The sequence below is a fragment of the Vipera ursinii genome, assembly GCF_947247035.1.
Source record: "Vipera ursinii genome assembly, chromosome: 6".
In the NCBI taxonomy this organism is placed as follows: Eukaryota; Metazoa; Chordata; class Lepidosauria; order Squamata; family Viperidae; genus Vipera; species Vipera ursinii.
The window spans coordinates 58,230,991-58,241,099 of NC_139515.1; the positions used below are offsets into that span (position 1 = coordinate 58,230,991).

The 10,109-nt window shown below is 42.1% G+C and overlaps 1 long non-coding RNA gene across 1 annotated transcript; it reads right to left on the reverse strand.

Moving 5' to 3' along the window:
* Positions 1 to 2,822: 2,822 nt before the first annotated feature.
* Positions 2,823 to 9,046, reverse strand: LOC310642767. Its single transcript, XR_014492959.1, has 3 exons — positions 8,818 to 9,046; positions 3,367 to 3,881; positions 2,823 to 2,938 (listed from the first exon to the last, which is right to left on the reverse strand). It is a non-coding gene; the product is annotated as an uncharacterized lncRNA (long non-coding RNA).
* Between the last annotated feature and the right edge of the window lie 1,063 nt (positions 9,047 to 10,109).

The following is a 10,109-nucleotide window of genomic DNA, read 5'->3' on the forward strand; positions in this document are numbered from 1 at the left end:
ATCTCAGATGCCAGAACTTGGGTGGCCTTGGTTACTTTGCACCTTAAGCTGGGCAAGTCAGATGATGTGAATTTGTTGCTTTGCAGCTGATGCCTTGTTCTTGCCTGTTTTCCTCTTCCTAGCTTTGGCTAACAAAAAAAATGTTTTGCTGCCTAAAGCAAATAAAAAAGGCACTACCCTCCCTCATTTAGAAGTTGGCCAGACAGGCTGTTGAGTCTGCCTTCAGTCATTGGCTGGCTGCTCCATACTTGAAGGCAGCTGGTTAGCCTAAGGATACGTACACAGGGTCTATATACTGCTCAGGGCACATATACAGCTTGTCTGCCAACTTGTCATATTACTCAGGATTCCCAGCTTACCTGAACAAAAGCTACTTAAAAGCTGAACAGATCATAGGACTATTAGATAAGAATCTTTAATGCATGCTAGAATGAAGCCACTTATGTAACTCATTCCTTCTGTCATTCAGGGATTGTGGTGCTCTCCTATATGAAATGAAATTGAAACCCAACCGTTCTTTTCCCCATCTTTCCCCTGGCTTAACAGACACCTTTCCTTGTGATTTTCAGAAATGGTACAAAGTGGCAGTTGGCTGTCGACCTACTGTAATTAGTGATTCCTGCTCTGAAACTTCAATTCTTAGTGTAATTCCTACATCATCTATTTTCTTTCTCTTCACCCAAAATCTGTTGCCTGAAAAAATAGTTTATTATTCCTAATGACAGTTTTCCCAAATACACAAAAGCTCTTTCAGATGACCCAGCTTCCCCGTTCTCCCGCCCCCATTTTTCTGAATCTAGCTAGAATCTAGAATCAAATCTGTTCTGGATGTTCTGACTATTTTCAGATCCATCTGGATATCATTCTGCTACCTACGTTGGAATGTTTATATACTTGAGAAAACAGTATTATCAGCTAATCAGCAATTTCCCATTCTGGCAATTAGATGGTTGCTCAGCACCCAGATCTGTCAGCCAATCAGTGTCTGATTATTGTCTGGTAACTGATTGTTTCATCCTGCTGTCTATTGCCTTCCAAACTTTGCTAACAATCCAGCATTTGGGTTCTTTCAACTAATTGTTCTATCATGCTGTTGTGATGGATTCCAGGAATTCTGTCCAGGAAGAGCACAGGCTGTTCCTTCAAACACGAGAAGAAATATGCTGCTGTTTTTGAACAGCATTGCCTTGAAATGCTGTTTCTCCATCCACAGGTATAATGCTACTGTTACAGATTAAAACTGCTTACAGTTTGGGCAATATATGTATGTGTGCATATATTACTTACATATCCTGCTGTTCCTTCACCAGCTTAAGGAACTCTTGCAAGTAGATCTCACTTTATTTTAAATTCAACCCTGTGAAGGAAGTTAGACTGGGAGACAATAACTGGCCAAATGTTATCCACTGAATTTCCATGGCTAAAGATAGACTTCTGTTGCTCAATCATAGTCCTTAATCACTACACCAAACTACCACATGACTTATCTTTGCCACATTATCAGAATTTTTGTTAAAGCCTACCACATGTAGGCTTTAAAAATTTGGATGGCCATTAGATGGAGGCAAACAAATATAGAAAATCAGTTGTTTGGACTTTTGCAACCCAGATGTGGGAGCTTTAATGAGGATTAGTAAACTGAATACAAATAAGAATTATATCTTTTATAGTAAGCAAAAAGAGTTTTCTGAAGAAACTACCCAAACACTTTGTTTAGTGTTTAAATTTTTATTATCGTCTGCAGTAATACATAGGAAAATAAAGCTAACTGAAATTCAGGATCCAGGGATGTTATTGCTTCTCACACTTAAAAATGCAAAATTGATTAAGTGCATTTTATGGATTGCATTACTCCACCTTGTTCTATATTCTTGATCTGTAGAGAGGTATGACTACCCTAAAGCACTCTACATAGTAAATGCATTCATCATCACCACATATTACAAATAAGATGCATTCTGCTTTTATGCCTAAGCATGTATCTGATTTTAAACTAATATAAATTAATTCCATTTATCAGGTGAAGGGACTAGAAGCACTTACTCCATCTAATGTTCTTCTTTCCAAGATCAATAGTTTGATATACTGATGAAATATGTCTTTGCTTATATTATCTTGAACTAAGGAGCCTTTTTGTCTGGCATTTGTACTTTGAAGGGCTATCAGTGGAAAACCTTTGTTTGAAGTTGTCCTTTGTGGAAAGTTCTCTCCTTCTAAGGCTAATTTCAGACAAATGAGTAATGTCCTGCTAATAAGAAGATATTGGCAACTATTTTTTAAAAGTATTTTTTCCTTAGTAATTTTTTTGAAAAAAGAAAAAAAGTAGAGGAAATGGTAAGAAGACCATATCATACATATTATGCCTGACTAGGTTTACATAATACGTTGCACAATATTATAAAACATAATGACTGATTTCAAACAATAACCAAACCCAAACTAAAATCGCACATTATAGCTTAGTTTGATGAAGTTTCTTTCAAGCCAAGTTGACATCATTTACATGATGTTTCCTCGGTAGAAATACTAAAAGTAGTATTTTAAAGACGTTGCCACTGACTTCTTTGGAGATTTTCTTTTTCTACCATCCCATTCTTGCCTCCAGCCCTGATATTTTATCTAAAAATCTTCTTCTTAGGGCTTCCAGTGAGGACATGGAAGCTGAAGATATCTGTGAAGAAGCAGAGTCATTATGGGTGAAATTGGTGGCTGGATGCAAGATCTGGGCCAGCAAAAGGAGAGACCATGGGATCACCCAAATCTATTCTGGACAAGGGCATAGTGTGAACTGACTGCAGGAACCAATGTTTTGGCAATAAGCAGCTGGGAGTTGAGGGATTCCATCTTTAGGCTTAGTCCAAGAATGACAATACAATCCAGCTAAACTTCAGTTCTTTATTTGCTTATACCATATAGACAGAATCTACCCAAGCTAAACCTATACTTGTTGTTGTTGTTGTTGTTAGTTGTGAAGTCGTGTCCGACCCATCGCGACCCTATGGACAATGTTCCTCCAGGCCTTCCTGTCCTCTACCATCTTCTGGAGTCCATCTAAGCTCACGCCTACTGCTTCAATGACTCCATCCAGCCACCTCATTCTCTGTCGTCCCCTTCTTCTATTGCCCTCAATCTTTCCCAGCATTAGGCTCTTCTCCAGTGAGTCCTTCCTTCTCATTAGGTGGCCAAAGTATTTGAGTTTTAGCTTCAGGATCTGGCCTTCTAAAGAGCAGTCAGGGTTGATCTCCTCTAGGACTGACCGGTTTGATCGCCTTGCAGTCCAAAGAACTCGCAGGAGTCTTCTCCAGCACCATAGTTCAAAGGCTTCAATTCTTTGGCGCTCAGCCTTTCTTATGGTCCAGCTTTCACCTATACTACCCTAATTTAATGGCTACGATTTAATACCCTCAAGACCACTCCCACTAACACTGACAGGGCAAGCTGCTAATGTATAAAATGAGGGCAAACCCCATTCCTTTCTAGCACTGATGATGTTACCTAGTTTGGTAATGAAATATCTGCAGGAAAACAACCAAGCTGAGAGAGCACCAAGAGCCTACAGACAGTGATAAAATGTTAGCATTATTTACACTTGCTGGAATGAAGGGGGAAGTTATTTTTTTTTGTTTCTTTCTGTTTTTATTTTTTATTTTTTTCTTTGCACCTTTTCATACTTTATATCAGTTTTATCCATACTATGCAGTCTTTAATAAATTATATAAAAAAGTCTTCTTCTAAAGTATGCTTTAATGATTGAAAACCAAAAGGGAATATTGGGCCTAGGAGTTTCCTGACAACAAGGGGCACCCAGCAGCAGATGAAAAGGCAGAAACATACATGTTCTTTCTCTACTATGGTAGATAAATACACATTTCTTGTTGTGTCTGTAAATAGTTTGCAAACAGGGAAAATCTGCAGGTTGCAAAAAGCAGGGTTTAGAGCGGGAGATTCCGGTGCAATCATTGGTTAAAGTAACAAGAAGCGGGAAAAGAGTGTTTGATGATTGGTTACAGTTCAAACAGTTCCACTATATAAGCTTGCAACATTTGACAGTTGACAGTTGACTTATGTGTATTCAATAAACTCTTTCATTGTGAATCACTCTGAGTCCTCGTCTATCAGAACTAAACAAATTGGCGACGAAGGTGAGATAGACGGTAGACCAGAGAAGATTGGCGAAATAGCTGCGCAAAGGCGGCAAATTCAAAAGGTGTCACAGTCAACCAAGCGGCCGCGGCGGAATAAAGAAAAATTCTCCGAATGGCGCAAATCGGGTCATTGAAAGAGTTCGACCCAAACTTCCCAGAGGATTGGGAAGAATACATCGGACAGGTCGAAGGGTTCCTGCTTGTGAATGGAATTACGGACGATCGGAAAAAGGCGGCAGCGTTACTGACAATTTGCGGCACACCAGTTTATCGGATCGCTGTAGGACTGTGTCAACCACAGCCGGTCTCAAGTGTGCCGTATGCTGACCTATTAGCCAAACTAAAGGTTCACTTCACGCCTAGGAGATCCGAACTCTTTTGGCGTCGTATTTTTGAGAAAAGGAACCAGAGACCGGGCGAATCAATACAAAAATTCGTTGCTGCCGTCAGGGAAGCCGCAGTAAGATGTAAATATGACAATTTAGAAATAAGAATTCGGGACCGAGTAGTACTGGGCTTGCGAGACAAGCAGCTGCAAAACAGAATAATCGCCAAACCCACTGGCGATTTGCAAGAAGTGCTGGATGAACTTTTAACATACGAATCCACCGGGTATCGCGACCCCCCCGCAGTAGCATGGTAGTGTCTACCGAGATCAACCAAGAAGGCTATGTGGACTGCGGGGAGGTGGACCAGCAATGGGAGGAAGACATCGCCGAAGTCTCCAGACGATTCGGAAAATTGGCGCCAAAACCATCCCGAAGTGAGGGGCCTGAACCAAACTGCCGTCACCAAACCGCAACACCGCAACGACAAGCGACAGGGGCCCAACGACCATGGAGAGACTCCACAACAAGACCGCGCGACAATGACAACCGGTGCGGCAGCTGCGGGGGCAACCATCCCCGTGCCTCATGCCGATTCCGTACCGCCAGATGTAGAGCGTGTGGGAAGACCGGCCACATCCAGGCCATCTGCAGGAGTCGTGCACGCGACAACCGCCTTCATGAAGTCGATGTGTGGCCCGAAGGTAAGGTAACCCCTTACTTTAGTGGCAAAGAGACCCCTAGACCGAGGGTTAGAAGTCCAAACCGAGGGGTGGTGGTGCGTGTCAATCGCAGTAGGAAGGGGAAAAATAACAATTTTCCAGAAGGAAAATTAAAAATCATAGTCCATTTGCAAGGGGTTCCTTGCAAAATGGAAATAGACTCAGGGGCTTCAGTGTCAATAATATCCAGTGAAACCCTTGAAAGGATTGAACAAATAAGTGGAAGAAAAATTCCACTTAGTTCAACAAAAATCCAATTAACTGATTTTCAAAAAACCCCAATTAAAATAAAAGGAAAAATTACCATTAGCGTTAAATTTAAGGGGTTTAAGGGGGTCTTAGATTTAATTGTTACTGAGGGACAAAGGACTAGTTTAATTGGCCTTAATTGGTTCCCGGCCCTGGGCATTTGGATTGGGGAAATAAATTCAATTATTAAAAATAAGACCCTCGAATCAGTCTGCAATGAATTTGCAGACGTATTCGATGGGTCTCTTGGTAAATACAAAGGGCCCCCAATTAAATTTAATCTAGACCCATCAGTCAAACCTATCAGGCTTAAGGCCCGAAGGGTGCCTTTCGCCCTGAAGCAAAAAATCGAGGCCGAGCTCGACAAGCTTGTAGGCCAAGGCGTCTTAGAACCAGTCGAGGGAGGTTTGTGGGAAACGCCGATTGTCACACCCCTCAAACCTAATGGGGATGTGAGGATCTGCGCTGACTACAAAGCCACCCTGAACCTGGGAATGAAAAAACACGCTTACCCGGTCCCGACGGTGAAGCAGGTCCTCGCCACGATACAGGACGGCGCCATGTTTGCCAAGTTAGACTTGGCGCAGGCGTACTTGCAATTAACTGTTTCTGAAGAGGCTGCAGAAGCTCAGACGATAGTTACCCACAAGGGGGCGTTCCGAGTCCACAGACTGCAATTTGGTATTGCAGCAGCTCCAGGCATCTTTCAAGAAGTGATGGAGAGGACTTTAAAGGGCATACCTGGTGTATGCCCTTACTTTGATGATGTCTTTATAGCTGGGAAAAATGAAGAAATATTAGCAGAGCGACTAGAACAGGTATTGCAAAGATTTAGGAGGGCTGGATTGAAATTAAAAAAGGAAAAATGTTGCATTGGGGTCAAGTCCACTGAATTCCTTGGATTCAGAATTGACAAAAATGGAATTCATCCTACCCCTGATAAAATCAAAGCAATTAAATTGGCTCCTGAGCCTAAAAACAAGGCTGAACTACAAGCCTTCCTTGGCTTAGTAAACTTCTACCATACATTTGTGCCACACAAAGCTGCTATCGCAGAACCCCTCCATAGACTTTTAGATAAAAAGACCCCTTGGCAGTGGCTTAATAAACATAGAGTGAGTTTCCAAACTTTAAAAGACATACTTTCCAGCCAATCAACAGTAACCCATTTTATTGAAAATAAACCAATTTATTTAGCATGCGATGCTTCACCTTATGGTGTGGGGGCTGTTATCAGCCACTTAGACAGCCAAGGTATCCAAAGACCAATCGCATATTATTCAAGGACGCTAACCAAAGCAGAGCGGAATTATGCTCAGATAGACAAGGAAGCATTAGCAATCATGGCAGGAGTAAAAAAGTTCCATGATTACCTTTATGGTAGGAACTTTACCATACTCACTGACCACAAGCCCCTATTGGGACTGTTTACTACGGATAAACAGACACCCCAAATCATGTCACCTAGAATGCTGAGGTGGTCCATTTTCCTCTCAGCATATTCATTTTCTCTCCAACACAGACCGGGCAAAGACATGGGACATGCTGACGCCCTCAGCAGACTGCCATTAAATATCACTGAGGATGACCCTGCCCCTGTGGGACAAATAATGTCCCTACTGGACATTCCTGACTGGCCTTTAACCGCTAAAGACATAGCTGTGGCAACAAATAATGACCATACTCTAAAGAGAATCATGGCCTGGGTCCTTAGTGGGTGGCCAAATACTAACCCGGATGCCAAGTACATCCCTTATTTTAGAAGGAAAGATGAACTGTCAGTTCATTTGGGATGCATACTGTGGGGGAACCGTGTGGTCATTCCCGAAATCCACAGACCCGCAATTTTAGTAGAGTTACATGAGGGACACCCGGGAATAGTACGTATGAAGGCATTGGCTAGGAGCCACTTGTGGTGGCCAGGACTAGACAATGACATTGAGGAATGCGTTACTAATTGCTATTTGTGCCAACGTTCTAGGCCTGAGCAGCAACACACTCGTACGCATAAGTGGGAGTTAGCCAGGAATCCTTGGTCCAGGATTCATATTGATTTTGCTGGACCTTTCCAAGGGTTAACCTTCCTGGTAGTAGTGGACAGCTTCTCTAGATGGCTAGAGGTAGTACCAGTCAGTTCATTAACCTCAGGTAAAACAATACAGGTATTAAGGGGCCTCTTTGCCACTCATGGCTTACCTGATGTAATTGTGTCAGATAATGGGCCCCAATTCACCTCTGTTGAATTCCAGGATTTCCTCAAGGCCAACTCGATTAAACACAAGACATCAGCACCCTTCCACCCGTCCACCAACGGCTTGGCTGAACGAAATGTGAGGACCACTAAAGACGCATTAAAGAGAATCATCCGTGGCGACTGGCATCAAAGACTGGCCGAATTCTTGCTGACCCAACATACGACCCCATGTACGGCTACCGGCAAAAGCCCAGCTGAAATGAGGTGGGGAAAGAGACTAACCACCAAATTGGACAGATTACACCCGGACAGACTTCTACCAAGTGCGGAACTGGACATTCCAAACAGATCATTCAAAGTGGGGGATTTAATCTGGGCCAGGAACTATGCACAAGGGGACAAATGGATCCCAGGGGTGGTTACTGAAATATTGGGTCCCTTGTCTTACACTATTGAGGGGGAAGGGAATAGGATCAGCAAAAGACATATAGATCAGCTAAGAAAAAGAACTAGTGGTTGTGTGCCAGTTGAAGGGGATCAAAGTATACACGGGGGGAACTTTACATCAAGGTTCATTGATAACAACACGCCAGATAGTGGGGTAGCAGAAACGCAAAATAACTCGTCCTCTGGTAACCAACAACAATATAATCAAATTGACTGGGAAATGCCCCCTCGGAGTAGGCCAGCAATAGCTGATCTTCAAACACAACAACATCCACAAAGTGTTAACAGGGAAGCGTCAGAGTCAGTTAGCCAAGAGTCCAGGTCCACTAGAGAAAACCAGCCAAGCAGACAATCAGATAGGAATGACCCTAGTATCCATAGCAATAGATACCCTTCAAGAGTCCATAGGCCACCCAAATATTTAAAGGATTATGTACATAGATAACAACAACTGGGGGGTAAGGGGTGTTGTGTCTGTAAATAGTTTGCAAACAGGGAAAATCTGCAGGTTGCAAAAAGCAGGGTTTAGAGCGGGAGATTCCGGTGCAATCATTGGTTAAAGTAACAAGAAGCGGGAAAAGAGTGTTTGATGATTGGTTACAGTTCAAACAGTTCCACTATATAAGCTTGCAACATTTGACAGTTGACAGTTGACTTATGTGTATTCAATAAACTCTTTCATTGTGAATCACTCTGAGTCCTCGTCTATCAGAACTAAACATTTCTATCTGCACATTTATGCAAATCTGTGTGGGTTTTTGTCTTTCTTTTTAGATGGTGCTGTTAACACTTTTGGTGAGACCAGTCTAGCCTGACATTGTTTCGAGTACAGGACAAGAGCAAGAAAGCACTTTAACAAAAGTAAAAAGAGGTTTTAGTTTTAAAGTAGAAAATGCAAGAGAATATTTTTATGATCTCTCATGGAGACATTTGTTTCATAAGCATGGATCAACTCCAACACTTTATAAGAAACATATGAAGGTTTTGGATCTCAGGCAGGGCCTCGGCCTAAGGCTGCCAATAGAACTGTTTTGTAAGAAAGATGAAAGATAGCTTTTCTTCCGACATAGAGTGGCAGGCAGTCCAAGGCAGTTCTTATCACCTCTCAGATCTGGACAGGAAAGTTGTTTAAATCACATCTGGCTGCACAGAAGGAGTCATGCCATGAGGTTAAACAAGGGGGTGGGAGGAAAAATGCAGAAGACCTCTGATTCATATCCCAATTTGAACTTTTGCCCAGTTCTTCTTATACTTAGAGCATCTGATTAGTTACTTGTGCCCCTTGTCAGAGTATTCATCAAATGTTAAAAGTATAAAAATAACACAGAGAGACTTTCTAAAAATAAATAAATAAATAAACTCATTTCTAGCCTGCCTTCCTTCATTCCCAGACAGTAGAAATAATAGCTAAATTAAATCGGAAGAGGACTATGAACAGTAATTGAAAGAAAGCTAGGAAAAGAATTTCTAGTTACATGCTTTCCCTTGGATGACAAGTCCCTCATCTGCTTTTGGTTTGTATTCCTACCAGACTCATGTACTAATAGAAACTAAGAACAGGGGAAGTTTTCCAAAATGGATAATTTATCTGTGAGGTTGAGTCTCAGACCCTGTTCTACCTGGGAGTATCTATTGTAAAAAAGAATAACAGTATAATTTATTTATTTTGTAGACTACTCTTATTATTTTTAAAATAACTCAAGGTGGCAAACATATTCAACACACTTTCCTCCTTCTATTTTCCTCACAACCACAATCCTGTGAGGTAGACTGCACTGAGAGACAATGACTGGCCCATGATTACCCAGCTGGCTTTCATGGCTAAGACTGGATTTGAAGATAAGATCTTCTGCTTTCTAGTCTGGCGCAAATATGACTACTGCTAGGACCATCCAGGTGCTTAGAAAACTCTTTGCAATGCACGGGCTGCCAGACGTCGTAGTGTCCGATAACAGGGCCCAATTTACTGCGGCAAAATTTGAGGCTTTTGTGAGGGCAAACCTCATTAGGCATGTGACATCGGCTC